Source organism: Stomoxys calcitrans, chromosome 2, assembly GCF_963082655.1.
Source record: "Stomoxys calcitrans chromosome 2, idStoCalc2.1, whole genome shotgun sequence".
Classification (NCBI taxonomy): Eukaryota; Metazoa; Arthropoda; class Insecta; order Diptera; family Muscidae; genus Stomoxys; species Stomoxys calcitrans.
Window position 1 is genome coordinate 92,604,309 of NC_081553.1, and position 20,221 is coordinate 92,624,529.

Below are 20,221 nucleotides of genomic sequence, written 5' to 3' on the forward strand. Positions count from 1 at the left end.
TTATGTATTCTCTATTTTCAGACAAACCCTTCTACAATTTTCGGTAAGTCTAACAAAATTTTTTCATCAAATCTGAGTAAAATTGCAAATTTGACAAAGTTTTGTGTTAACTATGATACGATCACCATGCCATCTGGAGAGGGTGAAATAGACAATATGTAGAGATTAACAGAGTACCCTCGGCTTGGGGTACTGCCTGTTTCACTCTAAATTCCACAAATGACTGTCGACCACACAGATAATTCACGACCCAGTGTTTCAGGTGTGGCTGTAGGGACGTATTGGTGATGGACGATCGTGCCGAATGCTTTCGATAGGTCCAGTGCCACGGGGACCGTCCTATCACATGAACTGGGCAATCTGTAGACGCGCCCGGTAGCTTGGAGCTAAGCTTCTCGTAACAGCAATGAATACCACATAGATCGGACTTCACTGTTCCAGCCTGTGGGGTGCTCACAGCTATCCCGTGCCGGGATGGGTGTGGAGATGGCTTTGAATACAGTTTTAGTGCTATGCATTTAACAGAATCCGTGTTGATGATCCGCTGGCCTATATGACCTCCTTGATCTGCCGGTTTACCCAGCTTTAGAATAAGGACCACTCGACCTACTTTCCATATATCTGGAATCACCAGGGTACAAATGGACAGGGGGGGGGGGGGCATACTTCTCTAGTTATTCTGTTTGTAACATCTAAATATTCTTCTTCAACCCTATAAAGTCGTTCTGTCAAAATCACGATAACGGTCAAATGAATATCCTATCCTATCGAAATTTTTCACATAGAGTTTTCTACTTCCTCAAAAGTTTAAATTTTTTGATGATTTGGCAGAAATTTTGTACATAAGTTGTGGACCCCCAAGATTTCTCCTGGCCCAACCTGTTATATTTGACATTTTTACATTTTAAAGTGAAAATTTCCGTGGAAATTTCATTGAACTAATAATTTTCGAGTTTCTCCTTTTCTCTTCATATCATTTAAACTGCATATCTATTCATTACTTCTCAATTTAACCCTCAGCTGCATAGTGTAGGAGTTTAAACAATACCATTTATCTGCCCTCATATTAAAAAAGGTTCCACTTCGTCATGTCATAGCTGTCTATGGTTTAGAGCTGCTGGTTTTCTTTGTGTGCTGCCCTAGTGTTTAAAGCGCATGCGCGCCCACGTGCCATATGACGACAGCAATGCGTGCACTCAACGCATTCGTGCTAGGCACTGTAACAGAAATTTGTTCAAATTAAACGATAACAAAATGCTTTCAGTCATTTAGGAAAGGAAGAAACAAACCTCCATTTGTCCACATAAGCCAATATGCCTTTGGAAAGAAAAAACTTCTATTAGCTATAATTTAGTTTTGGCCCGTTATAAACGTTTATGGTGTTTTTGTTTTGCCTCTACGCAAGTAGTGCATCCACGTAAAACTTGTGCTACCTTTGGACTCGTCTGCATTAAAAAGTGACAGGTTTTCCACAGGTTTTCTATTACTTGCCATTCTTTGCGAAATGTCTTTGGTGCTCTAATTAAATGGCCCATTTGCAACATAAACTGAATTATAGGCTTGCATTTTATGGCTAAACTGCCTGACTGAATGGTTAGATGTTTGGATGGCTGACTAGATGGCCAGTTGCAAGGCTAAATGAATGCCTGTTGGCAACCAGTTTCCAATATCTTTGATGATCTTGGCCGTTGTAATGACATAATTCCATTTAAGCCACATTCATTTCAGGCTCTTAACACATTTCCAAGTGGAGACTTGCATGTTTTTCTATGGTCCATTGTCTGCCCAATGAAACTGGCTTCAATTAAAATTCGTCTTTTGTTTTACCAAACGCACCGGTTGGACTTGGGATAACTGTAGTTTTCTATAGAAAATATTTTTAACCTTAATAAATTTGGGAAAACGATTTATTTTCCACCTTGGTGAATGTCATGAAGCTATTAAAAATGGTGTGTGTTAAAAGCATAACAAGTTGTCGCGAAATGGTTTCGTTTAACCAGACTTATGATGAGCAATTGGGTTTATTTTGGCAGCAAAATAATGAAATCACCCGGTGACATACTTGTGCTTCTTTAGGCAGTTTTGGCCTTGTGAAAGTGCAAATTTTTCGTGAAAATATGCAAGGCAATATTTCAATATTTGCTATCTCAAATAACTTTCATTTGATCCACATATTGGCATGGTCGAAAAATGTTTACCCTTTAGGGAGTGTTTTGGCGAAGGGGTGATGCCCTAAATACATGGTCCTATATTTGGATATCAAATTCGTATTCTACTCCTAAATACCTTTATTTGAGCCCCATATTGCGATGGTCAATAAAAAATTGCTGTTTGTGGGGTATTATGGGAAGGGGGTAGACCCCAGAAAATTAGTCCCGAAAGTGGGTATCAATTCTTGCTCTACCGCCCAATACCTTTCATTTAAGCTCCACATTGACATGGTCAGTAAATATGGGGTATTGGCCCTAAAAACTACAAATATTTAGTTTCGCTCTCCTTAAGACCCAAATTGTCTTGGTGGGCAAATACGCCCTATTTGGGGGTTGTTATTGTGGAGGGGTCTACTCCCAAATACCTTTAATTTGAGCCCCATATTTCCATAGTCGGCAAACATGACTGGCTTGGGGTGTGTTTTGGGGGATGGGCGGCCACTCAGTAAGTTGGCCTTGAAAACATATATCGGGTTCTTGTTCTACTCTAAAAACCCTCTTATTTTAGCCTCATATTACAATAGTCACCAACTACTTCCTATTTGGGTGGTGTTGTGGGGGGTGGGTTGGCCCCATAGACACTTTTCCAGAATATTGATATCAGATTCGTGCTTTACTCCCAAAGACCTTTTATTTGAGCCTCATATTGCTATGGTCGTCAATTTGTCCCCTTTGGGGGATGTTTTTGAGAAGTGGCGGCCTCCCAAACACTTGGTCCCACATTTGGATATCAGATTCGAATTCTACTCTTAAATACTCTTTATCTTAGCCACATATTGCCATGGCCAGTAAATAAGTCCTCTTTGCGGGGAGTTTTGGGGAAGGAAAAAAAAAATCTAATATCCACGGAGAATGTGGTCCCGTGAATATTAGATTCGTATTCTACTCGCAAATACCTTTCATTTGAGTCCCATATTGCCATGGTCGGCAAATATGTCTGATTTGGGGTGTGGTTGGGGTGGTCCCCCTTACACTTGGTCCGACAATTGGATACCAGATACGTTTTCTTATCCCAACTATCTTTCATTTGAGTCCCATATTGTCGTGATTGGTCTAAATGTATGTTTGGTAGATTTTAGGGTGGGGCAGCCCCCCTAGGTACCCCATCCAAATTGGATACCAAATTTTTATTTTTAGGATACTATGTGAGAGCACACAAAATTTCGCCTAAATCGCACCACCCATCTACGAGATCTGGCCTTTCAGAAAATAAGGGTTACGGGGAGGGTCTTGGCTAAAATTGTTGTCTAAGTAATGGATCGAAAATCTCAACGGTTTGGCTGTTATAGGCCAAAATATTCAAAAAACCGTGCCAAATGTCTGAGAAAAAACTGCAAGTCAAAATCAAAGGGCTCGATTTTGACCGAAAACGTATAATCTAGTGGAAGTCAGAACCGAGAAGGGCCCATCTAGATTTTTATGCCCTCCACCATATAACACCTCGAAATATTCGTCTAGGACCCCAAAAAGTATATATATATTCTTGATCGTCATGACATTTTAAGTTGATTTGTCCGTCCGTCTGTCGAAAGCACGCTAGCTCTCGAAAGTGTAAAGCCAGACGATTATAATTTTTTACAAAAATATATCTTGTTAGTGTAGGTTGGTTGGGATTGTAAATGGGCCAAATCGGTCCATGTGTTGAAACAGCTGCCATATAAACCGATCTTGGGTCTTGCCTTCTTGAGATTTCTTATTTCTGTGCCTTCTAACTGCCATGTCAAGTACGGTCCATATCGGTCAATAACATGATGTAGCTCAAATATGTATTGAATTGAGGGTATATAAGATTCGACCCGTCCGAACTTTGCACGCTTTTATTTGTTTTTCTTCCTTTCTAATCGCCCCAATCTAAGCTGCATATATTGTTATTACCTGACATTCGAAACAGCAAGTTAATGTATACCCCTCAACACCTGTGCTGAAAATTTTCCGCAAATTTGCCCATGAACATTAAGTAACAATGGCAAACTTCTCACATATTAAGGGGTGCAGTGCGATTCAAGTTTCTCGATGGGTTGTGGATTTGTGGTTAGTCGAAGACTGAGAAACTAGCCACAATCGCATAAAAGTCAAATTCTTCAACATCAGGCTTATGCCCCGAAGGAAGACAAGGACAAACATACCAAGGATATATTTTACGAGCGCCTTGAAAGAGAAAATGATTTTTGTCCCGCCCATGGTTTAAAATCGTTCTGGGTGATTTTAATGCGAAAATAGGGAAGGAAAATATCTTTGGCCCAACAGTCGGAAAATTAAGCCTACACGTAGAAATGGATTGAGGCTAATGGAGTTCGCCACGCCAATGAACATGATAGTTACCAGCACCAGATTTCAACATCGATGGATTCACAAGGCCGCATGGCTGTCACCCGATCAAACCACGAGAAACCAAGATGGATCATATTGTGATAGATGGAGCATTCAACCAGTGTGTTAGATGTTCGGTCGATGCGAGGGGCGAACATCGATTCGGATCATTAGCTTGTTGCAGCAAAAGTTCGCACCCGTTTGAGTATGGCGAGAAGAGTACGATCTGACACTGCACAGAAAGCTCAAAAGCAACAGGTGACAACGGCATACTCCGCTCGGCTGACCCAAGTGCTTTTATAGGCTCAATATTCTATATCGGGAGATCGGTTTGTATGGCAACTGTATCCAAATATGGTCCGATCTGAGCGATATTCAACAAAGGAGTACCAAGGCTCACTGTTTCAAATTTCATCGAAATCGGATGAAAAATGCTCCTTTTATGGGCTCAATACACTATATCGGCATATATGACAGCTATATCCAAATATGGTCCGATCTGTACTACATTTGACAGGAATGGGTAGGGGTCTACCAGAACACACCCATCTCTAATCATGTGATGATAGATGGATAGATGGAACTTTTAGATGTACAATCGATCCGAGCGGCGAACATCGATTCGGGTCAATACCTAGTTGCAGCAAAGGTTCACACTCGTGTAGCAAGAAAAGAACGATCTGACATTGCACGGAAGCTGGACATCGGAAAGCTCAAGCTGGACATCGGAAAGCTCAATCGGTGGCAACGACATACTGCACTCGTCTGACCCAATTGCTTGAAGAAAGCACTCCCTGTCCCGATAGTTTAGCAGCGCAATGGCAAGCCATGCAAAGAGCCGCAACATCCGTTCTTGGGCACCAAAAGCCTTCCCCAAGGAACCCTTGCGGCATACAGGGCAACATTATAGTCAGTATCAACGCACCAGATAAAGGAGAAGTATAAGGAGAAAAGGAGAGAGGAAAAAACTTTCTTCCGCAGGAAGAAGAAGGAATTGGAAACACGTGAGGAGAGTGAGTGAATCGAGAAGTTCAAAAGCCAGAACGAATCAAACATCAATCCGATTGCTTCGGTACAGGCACATCCTTCTGCAGGGACAAAGAAAAAAACTTTTAACTATTACAGATAGTGTGCTGAGCATATGTAAAGAACACTTTTTCCAGCTGCAGGTATCCGATGATGGTGGCCATGAGTATACCAAAAAACCAATCTATGGTAATGGTATAGAATGTGTACCAACTAGTCAGAACGAGGTCCACGTAGCAGTAACCAGGCTGAAAAACCATAAGTCAGCAGCAGCCGTCGGCTGCCTGAGGCGACATGCTGATGAGGCGTATGCATCAGCTCCTCTGCCCAATTTGACTAGAAGAACGCGTACCCGATGATTGGAACCTCAGTATACTATGTCCCGTACACAAGAAAGGGGACAGACGGCATGTGCCAAATGCAGGCGAATAAGTCTTCTCACCATGACATACAAGATACTATCGTGCATACTGTGTGAAAGATTAATGTCGAAAGACAAGGAAATAATTGTACCCTATCAGTGTGGCTTAAGACCTGGTAAATCCACCATCAACCAGATATTTACACCGCGCCAAATCCTGGAAAAGAGCCGAGAAGGACAAATCAACGCCTACCATCTTTTCGTTAACCACAAAGCCGCCTTCGACAGCCCTATATCTTCTAAAGTATTTCAAGCCATGTCTGAGTTGCGTATTCCTGGAACACCGATAGAAAAAAGACGTTGCAAAATCATACACCAATCTTGTTACTATCATACACAAAAGTTGCTGGAAATATTGTTAACAAGCATGGGTGATTTTGTGAACATGCGTTGTTGTTTCATACACCGGTCGTTTTGAACAACATCCCTGCAAAATGCGTAGGTATACAGTTCTATACCCAACACACAAAAACTTTTTGCAATCTTTTAAAACAAATTACACAATACGTTGTCAGAATGTGAACGGGTGTGGACGTTTTATTCACAAATATTGTTGTTGATTTATGAACATTTGTGGTTGATCTGATAACATCTGTATGTTGATACACTTTTATAAACGAATGTGGTCCCTTTGTCAACGCGGTGCTTGATTTTTTTTTTTGGGTGTACGACTTTGCACTATTACTCTTGCTGATAAACGCTCCTCAGTTAAATTAGAAAATAACCTCTCCGAACTGTTCAATACTAAACGAGATTTCAGGCAAGGAGATGGTCTATCGTGTGACCACTTTAATATCCTTTTGGAGAATTTTAACGAGAAGCAGGTATGACACACTACTCACAAGACAACCTATGCTTCTCGCCTATGCTGACGACATTTATATTTTGGGTCGGACACCAAAAGAAGCAATTGCAGCCTTTGAAAGTATCGAAATAGAATCAACGAAAGTGGGTGTGACAGTAAATGAAGATCAGAAACAGTTGCTGATAACAACTCCTGCAAAGCCCTGTAAACCCGACCAGATAAAGAATATGAAGAACGTCGGGAACTACAACTTTGAGATAGTTAGCAATCTTATCTACTTCGACACCGCCGTAATCCAAACAAATGAAATAAAACGAAAGATAATATTGGCTAACATATGCTTCTTTGGATTAAACAGGCAGATGAAGAGCAAAGCCACCTCTCGACAGACGGAAATTACACTATATAAGGCATTGATACTACCCGTGTTGTTGTTTGGCTCCCATGATGGGTACTTGCGAAAGCGGATGAAGCGGAACTTGGAGTGTTTGAGAGAAAAAACCTTTGTCAAATATATGCGCCTTTTTGCGTTAATAGAGAGTCGTATGAGCTGTGTGACGACGATAGCATAGTTTAACCCATCAAAATACACCAGTTGCGTTGGCTAGGTCATGATGTCATAATGGATGAAGAAGCTCCAAGAAAGAATTCTTTTGAAGGCGACAATAAGAGAAAACGCAAAAGGGGAAGACCAAACTCCGATGGAGTGGCCAATTGGAAGGAGACATCTCGAAATTGGGTGTCGGAGATTGGAGAAGAAGCGTAGAATATCGGGTAGCTTGGACATATTTTCTACTTTCGGCTAGAGGAATACATTTTATGTAAAGTAAAGTTCTCGAGGGGATTTACACCCAAACGTTCAGCGTCAAAAGCGGACTTGCTTACCCTATTAGCTACGGTGGCCCCTTTCACAAACAACTTCCCTGAAATTTTATTTTTTATAGAAAACTAGCTGAACCGTTGCCGTTCCGCCGCGGTGATATCCGTTTCAAATTTAAGCACAATGATAAGAGACCATCTTTTTATAGCCGATTACGAACGACGTTCCGCAGTGTCGCCTTCATCGGGAGGAGATAAGCACGGTTGACATTTTTTTCAGATACCGTGTGAGAATGGGAAGAGATATCACTTTGAAATTTGGAATGGTTAGAGCTGAGGTGTTTGGTCGTGGCCCTAGGTTGTCCAGACGCCTTTTGGCAGGCCCCTAAAGTTGGTCACCTAGGTATTTCGAAAATTTGTTGGAGCTGCCAAATCTTCGTTTTTGATCCGATGTACAAAATATTTTTTTGCTGGATTGTGCTCAAAAACTATGCACACGATCTCGCTAACACCTCAGCTCACTGATTGAGGTTTCCCCCAAACATGCATTCTGAACGCATCAACCGCTTCTTCAGGTGTCGAAAAACGTTAACCTCTCATTTTATTTTTTACGTGCAGGTATAAAAAGAAGTCATTCGGTGCCGGGACTATACGGCGGATGAATCATCAAATCGATGTTTTGAGTGCTCAAAAATGCAAATTTTGCCCATGAACATTCCACTAAGGAATAGGGGCAAACTTCTCACATATCAATGAGTGCAGTCCGATTCAAGTTTAAGCTCAATGATAAGGGGCCTCCTTTTTATAGCTGAACGGCGTGCCGCAGTGCGACATCTCTTTGGACAGAAGTTTTACATGGCATAGTACCTCACATATGTTACCAGCATTATGTGGGGGAAAACCACCGCTGAAAATTTATTTTATGGTCTCGCCAGGATTCAAACCCCGGCGTTCAGCGTCATAGGCGGACATGCTAAACTCTGCGCTACGGTGACCTCCACCGTAGAAACACTAAGGAACAGGGGCAAAAATGCAGTTGTTTCGTATTTTTTGGAGCATTTCTTACGAACAATCGACACGAGCAATTTTTTGAGCGATTGGCAGTTGATAAATCCCTGTGCTTAGTTCAATTTTGGCATACTCTTTCCAACATTACGGCCGGTATCTCACGAAGAAATGCTCCAATGTTGTCTTCCAATGCGTCAATTGAAGCGGTCTTGTCTGTATAGACATCAGCTTTAACATAGTCCCACAAAAAAATAGTCTAAAAGCTTTTAATCGCACGATCTAGGCTGCTAATTGACCGGTCCCGAACGTGAAATAAAATGTTCATCGAACTTGCCAATAAGCCCATTGTCACGCGTGCTGTGTGGCATGAGACACTGTCTTTTTGAAACCTTATGTTGGGCAAGTCAAGCTCTTGCATTTTGGCCAAAAAACAAGTTGGATATCATCTCATGATATCGCTCAATATTCACAGTTACGTTACGATTCTCTTCATCTTTGAAGAAGAACGGTCCAATGATGCCACCAGCCCATAAACCGCACCAAGCTGTAACTTTTTCTGGATGCATTAGTAGCTCTTGCAATGCTTCTGGCTGATCTTCACTTGAAAATCGGCAATTCTGCTTTTTGACGTATCCATTGAGCCTTCCATAAAATGGAAGAAACTTTCTTAAAAATATTTTGCAAGCGTTGTTCATTTGTAAGACGATTCATGGTTAAATTATAGACCAAACTGAAGATGTTTGACAGTAGAACAAAACACGAAATGTGCAAGAGCTGCTTAAACCATTGTTACCAAAAAGATATTAACTAAAAAATCACCCTTTACTTTACTTTTATGTGCCTTTCATTTAAATCATACAATATACATTTAAATCATACATATATGATTTCATCGAATGTTTCAGGGTAAGATGGCCCCTCCATTTCTTTTTCCCAGAAAATATTGGCAAAATTCTTGTTTACCGAGAATTTTTATACCCTCCACCATAGGATGGGGGGTATACTAATTTCGTCATTCTGTTTGTAACTACTCGAAATATTCGTCTGAGACCCCATAAAGTATATATATTCTTGATCGTCGTGACATTTTATGTCGATCTAGCCATGTCCGTCCGTCTGTCTGTCGAAAGCACGCTAACTTCCGAAGGAGTAAAGCTAGCCGCTTGAAATTTTGCACAAATACTTCTTACTAGTGTAGGTCGGTTGGTATTGTAAATGGTTCAAATCGGTCCATAACCTGATATACCTGGCATATAAACCGATCTTGGGTCTTGACTTCTTGAGCCTCTAGAGTGCGCAATTCTTATCCGATTGGAATGAAATTGTGCACGACGTGTTTTGTTATGATATCCAACAACTGTGCCAAGTATGGTTCAAATCGGTCCATAACCTGATATAGCTGCCATATAAACCGATCATGGGTCTTGACTTCCTGAGCCTCTAGAATGCGCAATTCTTATCCGATTGGAATGAAATTTCGCTCAACTTGTTTTGTCATGATATCCAACAACTGTGCCAAGTATGGTTCAAATCGGTTCATAATCTGATATAGCTGTCATATAAACCGATCTGGGATCTTGACTTCTTGAGCCTGTAGAGGTCGCAATTATTATCCGATTTGCCTGAAATTTCGTACGACGGATTCTCTCATGACCATCAACATAGGTGTTTATTATGGTCTGAATCGGTCTATAGCCCGATACAGCTCCCATATAAATCGATCTCCTTATTTTACTTCTTGAGCTCCAAAGGGCCCAATTCTTATTCGAATTGGCTGACATTTTACACAGGTCTCCAACATATAATTTAATTGTGGTCCAAACCGGACCATATCTTGTTTTTTCTGACACTTTCGATATTTTCCAAGACACTGTGCTTTTCGTGGGCCATAATTGTTTTTTTTTCTCCCGCTGCCAGCCTCTCTCCTTACTGTATTTTCTAAAGAAAAATTCATCAATGGCGATGCGCTGACAAGAGACTTGTTAACGCATTTCATCATTGTCGATGGTGCTATTGCAGTCGGTGGGTTTTTTTCTTCTTCTTATTCTTTTTAAAACATGTCTGATAAATGCTGTTATAATTTCATTTTACCGGTGTTGCAAGCAAATTATTGTCCAATCTGGTAAGAAAGACATTACTGAACCATTTTTGTGTACCAGCGTATTACGGCTATTGTTTGAATGGCTATTGTTGTTGTTTTTGTTTCGATGTGACACACTTTTAGAGAGCCTGTCTTTCATTAGGATATATTTACCAATGAGTGAAGTCTTATAATTTTAATGGAATATCATGCTAAGCCTTAAGGCATAGGCTCTTTTTATCTAAGCTAATGACCAAAAGAGAGAAAAAATTATTCCAACTGATGGTTGTTGTTGTAGTAGTGTGTTGTAAAGTGCGGAGGCAGACTTGGCCGATGAAGGATTTTATCGGGTCAATCCGCTAGTGTCATCAACTAGGATACCCTAAAGTCAATAGCTCCTAAAAAGTCATGTCTTTGCTGCATAAGCTTATGGATTGGCGAAGAAGGGCAACAAACCCACCTAAAGATCTAGAAGTCCAACAATCTAAAATTACAACTTTTCAAGGAGTGTACGAAATGAAACTTTAAATATATGGCATTAGGCTGCTTTCTGTTTCAGGCTCTCGAGGTATAGTTTAGGCAAGAGAGGCTGTCATTTGTACAGACTAGCTTAGAGAATTTTATTTCACAGTGGCCTCTAGCAGAAATGGAACCGATTACCCTCATCCTGGTAATTCGCTCATTCTTAGAACTCGCCTAGTGGACTATAACACATTGCTATTTACTTCAGCACATCATCAACTTACACAATCCTCTCCACAAATTCATTATAATGTCCTTTAGGGACTAAAGAAATAAATCGGAAAGTCGGTTTATGCAAAAATTGCAAATTTCGCCCATGAACATTCCACTAAGGAACAGGGGCAAACTTCTCACATATCAATGAGTGCAGTCCGATTCAAGTTTTAGCTCAATGATAAGGGGCCTCCTTTTTATAGCCGAGTCTGAACGGCGCGCCTCAGTGCGACACCTCTTTGGAGTGAAGTTTTAAATGGCATAGTACCTCACATTAGTGGGGGAAAACCACCGCTGAAAATTGTTTTTCTGATGGTCTCGTCTGGAATCGTTCCCAGGCGTTCAGCGTCATAGGCGGATACGCCAACCTTTGCGCTACAGTAGCTTCCTCCAAAAGATCATTATAATGAGAATAATACCCTGTAGGGACTAAAGAACTAAATCTGAAGGTCGGTTTATATAGTAATAATATCTTAAACGAAATCGATATCTGTTTATTTACATTCCCTTATTAGGAAATATTTGTGAACATTTTTATTCGGTTTTTTCCCACCGCCACTATATGAACCTATTCAAAAATTTTCCAAAAAAAGCAATAATTGTGACCATATCTAAAAACCTCAACCTATGCCAAACAAAAATATTTTGTTTATACAGCATAAAATTTATAATTACCTTTAATTATCGTATTGCACACTAATAAAGGCTTTGGTACATTCGGCCAAAATCTCAACATAGTTTTGCAAACCATTTTACTTTCGCTGTTTGAGTTAGAAAGAAAATTGTAGTAAATCTCTTTAACATCAGAGCGGTTTGGAAAACAAAACTAAAAATTTTTCAGTTAAAGCTACCAACAAACAAAAAAAGCACCATATACACCATAATTAACAATATTTGCACGTAAATGACCCCGTATGTCTTTACAGAGCATACAAATGTTGCTAGCATTACAAATGCACATAAATCGTTGACTGTCTCTTCACAGAGTTTCTTATTTTTATCTACAAAAGATGATGACTTTTTGTATCTCCTGTCTGTAAGTGTCGGACATAAAATGATGGATGTATTTTTAAAGAGCTCCCCTTCATGTTGAAAGTGGTTGACCTCTCAGGTGTTAACTTCAATGCAAATTGTTTTCTTTTTTTAATTTTCATTTGCTTGACTATTTATTTGGGAATCAGTTTAACTTTGCATAAAGAAGAGGTTCAACTGTTGGACTTGGTATAACAAGACAACATTTCAATAAAATTTTTTTACAAAGCCAAAATTTCAATGAAATTTTGTGTAGATAAACAAATTCCATTAAACTTTCTCAAAGGCAAAATTTCTATGAAATTTTCTCTAAAGTGAAAATTTCTATAAAATTTTCTTAAAGACAAAATTTCTATGAAATTTTCTCTAAAGACAAAATTTCATAAAAATTTTTTGTTTCTGATACGCCATGTAAAAATTTGCAAATTTGCCCCTCAACATTCCATCAAGCAACAGAGACAAACTTTTCACATATCAATGAGTGCTGTCCTATTCAAGTTTAAGCTCTATGATACGGGACCTCCTTTTCATAGCCGAGTCCGAAGGGCGTGCCGCAGGGCGACATTTCTTTTGTGGAGAAGTTTTTACATAGCTGCCATACCAAATGGTACAATACCTCACAAATGTCGCCGTCATTAGGAGGGCATAACCACCGCTGAAAAATTTTGTAGGATTCGAATCCAGGCGTTCAGCGTCATAGGCGGACATGCTAACCTCTACGCTACGGTGGGCTTGTTAGGCCATTTATCTTCATCAGAACCTTTATAAAATTGACCAGCTGACCCGGGCCCGCTCCGCTGCGCCTTCTTTTACTTTATATGAAACAAAAGTTTCCTTTGAATATTTATTTTCGACAACTCAAGAGCTTGGATATCAAACTCGTGTTTTAATCTCATTTAAACTCCTTATTGCAAAAGTCAGAAAATATGTCCGGTTTGGGGTATTGGCCCTTAAAGGCTACAAATATTTAGTTCCACTCTCTTTAAAATCCAAATTGTCTTGGTGAGCAAATACGTCCTATTTGGGGGTTGTTATGGTGGTGGGACGTCCCCTAGACAGTTGGTCCCTAATGTTGATATCAGATACGTGGTCTACTCCCAAATACCTTTTATTTAAGCCCCATATTTCCAAGGTCAGTAAATAAGTCCTGTTTGGGGGGGTGTTTTGGGGAAGGGGTCGACACCCAGAAACGTGGTCTCACATTTGGATATCAGATTCGTATTCTACTCGCAAATACCTTTCATTTGAGTCCCATATTGTCGTGATTGGTTTAAATATATGTTTGGTAGGTTTAAGGGTGGGGCGGCCCCCCTAAGTACCCCATCCGAAATTTGGATAGCAAATTTTTATTTTTATGGTACTATATGAGAGTACACAAATTTTCACATAAATCGCACCACCCGTCTCCGAGATCTGGCGTTTCTGAAAGGATAAGGATAAGGGGGAGGGTCCGCTCCCCCTTCAGATATCAAAAAATGTAGTACGCTATTAAGCACCATCTGTGAAAATTTCAAGAAAATCGGTTCAGCCGTTTCTGAGTCTATAAGGAACACACAAACAAACAAGAAACAAACGCAAATTAATTTTTATATATAAGATTAAGGTACCGTACATATCCAACGACTATTGAGTACAGTGTAGCGCACGTTTTTGTTTTGAAACAGGGCTTATAACTCCTGTCATTCTCCTTAGCGCAGTAGGAAAGCCTTAGTTTTTACTATTCCGGTACAAACGATTCATAGATGCTAAGAACAACAAACACATCACACATCGTGATTTTTCGAACATCATCTAGCTCGAGATCATCAATTTCTTTAAAGAAATTTTTCTTTCTTTCCTTCGAAGACAAAACGCACACCCTTGCGGTATGCATTGACATCGAGGGGGCTTTTAACAATGTGTGGTCCGACACATTGATCCCATCCTTAGACAACTACCGGGTGTACCGGGTCCTTAGAGACTGGATAAACCATATGCTAAGGAACAGGTGGATAAATTGCGGGCCCTATGACATTAACATAAGGGAGAAAGTGACACAAGGTACGCCACAGGGGTGCATTTTATCGCCACTCCTTTCGGTGATCACCATAAACTGCCTATTATGGATGCTGACTTAGGTGGGATTTGAAGCCGTTTGCTATTCAGACGACTTTATAATACTTCTTAGAAGAGATATGGAGGAGGGCCGAATCAGATATGGAGGAGGGCCGAAAGGGTGTTGCATATGACATATAACTGGGCTAGACCCAGGGGTCTCAATGTTAACCCAGAGAAGACTGAAATGTGTCTGTTTACGAGGAAGACGAAGGTGGACCAATTTAGCACACCACGTTTCCTCAATAGCACGATTTTGATATCTGACAACGTCAAATACTTAGCAGTGATCTTGGACAGGAAACTGAATTGGAAGTGTCACATTTAGGAGCGCACCGAGATGGCTCACAGATGTTGGGAAGGCTCATAGATGTTGCAAACTAGAGGATAGTACACTGGCTCTACAGGAGCGTGATAAAACCAATACTTTAAGCCTCACTAGTTTGGTAGACTGCAATGGAGACAAAGTGCAACATAAGGACCATGCAACAGGTTCAGAGAACATGTTGTCTGGGCATAGGCGGGGCGACGAGGACCACGCCCTCTAGAGCACTAGAGACTATTCTAGATATCCGACCCATTGACATACAGATTAAGTGTGAGGCAGCCACTGCGGCTATGAGACTTAAGGCAATGGGAGAATGGGTCGAGGATGGGAGCAAGTCATACCATCGTGGTATAATCGAGGCGACGATAGGAAACCTGGAAGGAATGGAAGAGGTTTCCGATTGTACACCTAAGATGACACTTGAGGTCGAGTGCGAGTCCCTGCTGCCAGCGGAACAGTCTTAGACTGACGGAACGCTAGTATTGCCATCTGGATGATCATGTTACACGGATGGATCAAATCTAGAGAACAGAGTGGGTCTTTGGGTCTACATTGAGAACTCAGGGACTGAGATCTATTTTAGACTGCCTGACTATAATACGATCCTTCAGGTGGAAACCCGGTCGATCACGTAATGCGTGAAGTGGTGTGGTGCTAACCCGAGGATGGCGAGTATGAAAATTTTTATGGACAGTAAACTGGTCATCAGGGCAATAACAACCAGGACGGTAAAGTCACGAACAGTCTAGGAGTGTAAAAATGAGATTAACGTCTTCTCTTAGAATGGTACGATCCTCTTCGTTTGGGAGCCGGGCCATAGCGGAATAAGGGGGAAGAAAAAAGCAGACGATTTGGCAATGAAGGCCAGAGAACTGCCATCAATAAACTTGGTTAACCCGAAGCCTTTCGGGTCGACGCAGTCCGTGTTAAGAGCGTGGGCTACGAACGGCACAGCGAAACGGTCGGCAGGACGACGAATATCCTATGGAGACATCTGAATTGTGGGAAGACAAGGCTATTACTGAAAGGAGGCAAGAAGGAGATCAGTGAAGCTTTCGGTATCATAACGGGACACATAAGACCAAGATCTCACTTATGCAAATTCGGTGCGGCAAAGCCACCTCTCGACAGATGAAGCATGGGTATTTGTGAAAGCAGATGAGGCTGTGCTTGGAGTATTTGAGAGAAAGATTCTTCGTAAAATATATGGACCAATTTGCGTTAACGGAGAATATAGGCGACGTATGAACCCCTAGTTGTATGAGCTGTATGACGACGATAGCATAGTTACAGGCATCAAAATACAACGGCTGCGTTGGCTAGGTCATGTTGTCAGAATGGATGAAGAAGCTCCAGCATAGAAGTCTTTTGAAGGTAAAACACGGTGGTACACGCAAACCGGTAAGACCAAAAACTTGAGAGAAAGATTCTTCGTAAAATATATGGACCAATTTGCGTTAACGGAGAATATAGGCGACGTATGAACCCCTAGTTGTATGAGCTGTATGACGACGATAGCATAGTTACAGGCATCAAAATACAACGGCTGCGTTGGCTAGGTCATGTTGTCAGAATGGATGAAGAAGCTCCAGCATAGAAGTCTTTTGAAGGTAAAACACGGTGGTACACGCAAACCGGTAAGACCAAAAACTCGATGGAAAGATCAAGTTGTGGGAGACACCTCGAAACTTTGTATCAGAGATTTTAGAATGAGCGCAGAAGATCGAGGCGTTTGGAATGCTATTCTACGTTCAGCTAGTGGAACAAATATTCTGTCATAGCCATTAAAAGTAAAGTAAGTAAGTAAGTGTTAGCATGTTTAGGGCATGTGGAGAAGTCGATGAGACCTTGGAGCAATTCCTATGTCATTGCCCGGCTTTCGCGGCTAACAGACACCGGCACTTAGGTCACAAGACTAGACATGAACCAACTTAGGGGCGTGGTATTTAAAACAATTGAGGGTTTTGTAAGTATCGCGGAATTCGTAACTGAAAATATTCTTTATCGAGGTTACTTTTTAGTATTTAGGGCGCACAACAACCCGATTACTGGCTTAGGTGTGTGCCCAAAGTGGCATGGGCGGATTAATATCCGTACTCTCTCTTCAACCTAACCTTACCTAACCTGATGCTCTCTAAAGACAAACTTTCTATAAAATTTTCTCTAAATATATTTGTAATTTGTATGAGATTTTCGTCTGAAAATCTTGTATTGTTATAACATACCTTTTTTGTCATTAGTTTTCTGGAATCGGTATTGTATGTAGAATCCTACAAATTCCTGAAAAAAGAGAACAAATGTTAGATGTCAATCAATCATGTCTACATACATGTAACTGCTATGTTAACAATAAAAGTATACGTAATCCGATATTCGTCTTAATTTGTAATGTTCACTAACACTTGCAAATGTGGTCACTTGTCAGGATGTTCTTTCCACGTTTGTGCTTCTATCATGCTATGAGCCTACCAAGAAAGCTGCACTACAATTGCTTTCAAAATGTTTATGCTGCTGTAAGGATTTCAATCAAGTCGAATCGATTGACACACATTGGCATACAAAAATCTGTTTGTTATCATAAAAACTAATTTATTTTCAAATTGGCAGCTATAAAGCAAGTCAGCAGCCATAAAAAAATAGCAAGTGGGCAACAATAAATTTACCATGGCAAACAGTGGATTGTCCAATAACGGTGGTCACATTTCCATCATTCATTGGGGTCAAGCATGGTGGCCATTGCATAAGAAAAGTAGAACACACCTGGCATATTTTATAATATTACATTAGATAGGGGCAGGCAAACGGAATGTATCTTAAATACTATTACTTAATAGTTTTGTTTATGGCTTTTCGTTTTAAACTTAAATTTTGCTTTGTTAGTTTGGTTAGGTTTTTAATTCAGGCATTATTTTTCGTTGGTTTTATTGCTTTGTTTTCTTCTTTGGTGGTGCTATAAACTTTTCACTTTTGTTTTTAAATTCATTCAATGTTTTCAGCATCATTGTTTTTTTCTATGAAATAATTGCCATAAAATTGCTATCTAGCTTTTATTTTGGGTTTTTGTCTCTTGCACGAAAATTTCAAAAATTTTCTGTGGTAGATTTTTTTTTTTCGTAGTTTACTGTCTTTGTTTTCTTATTTTCATAACACTCCTCCTTTTATCTTTTACTCTTAAATAATAAGCAGTTACACTACTTTCGGTGGAGGTGGTTGTTCTTGGCTATAATTTAAGGTGCGTGTGCGCTAAAGTTTCATGCAACATTACATTTTATAGTAAACTGATGAGTTGTTTTAAGATATGAACTCTTTATTGTGCTAATATGTGTTGAATGTTTAAATACATAGGGGGAAAATAGAATTTTTGGTTGGTTGTATAAAACAAAAGACTTAAGAAACGAACAGTCTATGATGCTAATCCTACTTAATTTAGACTTTGATAGAGTATACAATTTTGTTGTAAGCACCCTGGAAGCAGACTTGGCGACGAGTTCGGACCACCATGCAATTCCCAACTTAAAAAAAAATTTAAATGTAAGATAATGAAGAATAATTGATTACGATTTTTTCCCTTAGAGACAATTTGATTCAAATTTGTGTTTAGCAAAATATTCCTAAAAATTTTGTCTTTAGAAAATATTTACAAAAAAAATTTATTTTTAGAGAAAATTTCATAGAAATTTAGTCACAGAAGGAATGTCTGTCATTACACAAAAATACATGCATTGGGAAAAGTACAGCTAATAGACAGGGTTGTCGAGCGTTCTTAATGTTGTAATTGTATCATAGAATTGTTGCTTGGTTGTATAGAACAAACGACTTAAGAAACGAACAGTCTATGATGCTAATCTTACTTTATTTAGACTTTGACAGAGTATAAAATTTTGTTGTAAGCACCCTGGAAGCAGAGTTGGCGACGAGCTCGGACCACCAGTACATGTGTCGTGAGTTCAATTCCCAACTTAAAAAAATTAAAATGTAAGATAAATGAAGAATATTTGATTAAGGTTTTTTGCCTTAGAGACAATTTGATTAAAATTTGTGTTTAGCTAAATTTTCCTTAAAATTTTGTCTTCAAAAAAATATTTAAATTTTTTTTTTTTTTAGAGAAAATTTCATAGAAATTTTGTCACAGAAGGAATGTCTATCATTACACAAAAATACATGCATTGGGAAAAGTATAGCTAATAGACAGGGTTGTCGAGTGTTCTTAATGTGGAAATTGTATCATAGAATTTTTGCTTGGATGTATAAAACAAAAGACTTAAGAAACGAACAGTCTATGATGCGAATCTTACTTTATTTAGACTTTGATAGAGTATACAATTTTGTTGTAAGCACCCTGGAAGCAGACTTGGCGACGAGCTCGGACCACCAATGCATGAGTCGTGAGTTCAATTCCCAACTTAAAAAATAAATTTAAATGTAAGATGAATGAATAATATTTGATTAAATTTTTTTTCCTGAGAGGCAATTTGATTCAAATTTGTGTTTAGCAAAATTTTCCTAAAAATGTTGTCTTAAGCAAATATTTACAAAAAATTTTTTGTTTAGAGAAAATTTCAAAGAAATTTTGTCACAGAAGGAATGTCTGTCATTACACAAAAATACATGCATTGGGAAAAGTAAAGCTAATAGACAGGGTTGTCGAGCGTTGTTAATGTGGTAAATGTATCATAGAGGCGCTTTCGCAATCAGTACGATTCAAATACAACATACCAACGCACGGCCCTTGAAGCCATCACACCTAATATGATTAAAAAGTCTTCTAACCAAAGACTAAGTGGTTGGTGTGTGTTGTTATCTTTGGCTTTTCTTTTCCATTTGCAAACAAGAATTGTAAAATTTAACAGGCAAAAGACCAGAAAATTTTAAAAACGGACATTTTATATAAAAATTTTATAGAAATTTGTCATTGGTGAAAATTTCATAGGAATTGGGCCATTTCAGAAAATGTCACAGGCACGTCTGGAAGCAAAGCTGGATGTGCATCTTTTGACGTCTGTAATCGGAACTGTGCCAACAAAGTTGCTCTTTGGCTCAACTGGACGTGCTGAAAGAGGGCGGATACGACCTCGGTTTCACTCTGGATACAATGGATGCGCCTGGTAAACTGATGAGGATCTCAGACTATCTGTCACTTCTAGAATACGGGGAAGGGTATGTGTTTGTAGAGGATGAGTTTTCAATCTTCACATATAACACTTAGATTTTGTCAATGGCGGGATTGTCTGCCCCGAAAGACTCCACACCGTTATGTCATTGAGGTTAACGGACTATTGTAACTTCTTTCACGCATTACGGTGTTTGACATAACGGTAGACGCAAATGAGGTTCAGATAATAATTGCGCCCTC

At 39.7% G+C, this 20,221-nt stretch overlaps 1 protein-coding gene across 1 annotated transcript in view; it reads right to left on the reverse strand.

Annotated features, from left to right (window-relative positions):
- LOC106089127 (ATP-binding cassette sub-family G member 8) overlaps positions 1 to 20,221 on the reverse strand; it is a 146,876-nt gene that overhangs the window by 52,217 nt on the left and 74,438 nt on the right. The window contains exon 4 of the mRNA XM_013254907.2: positions 17,094 to 17,148. The gene's annotated coding sequence lies outside the window, so the exon portion shown is untranslated. The remainder of the gene's footprint in view (positions 1 to 17,093; positions 17,149 to 20,221) is intronic.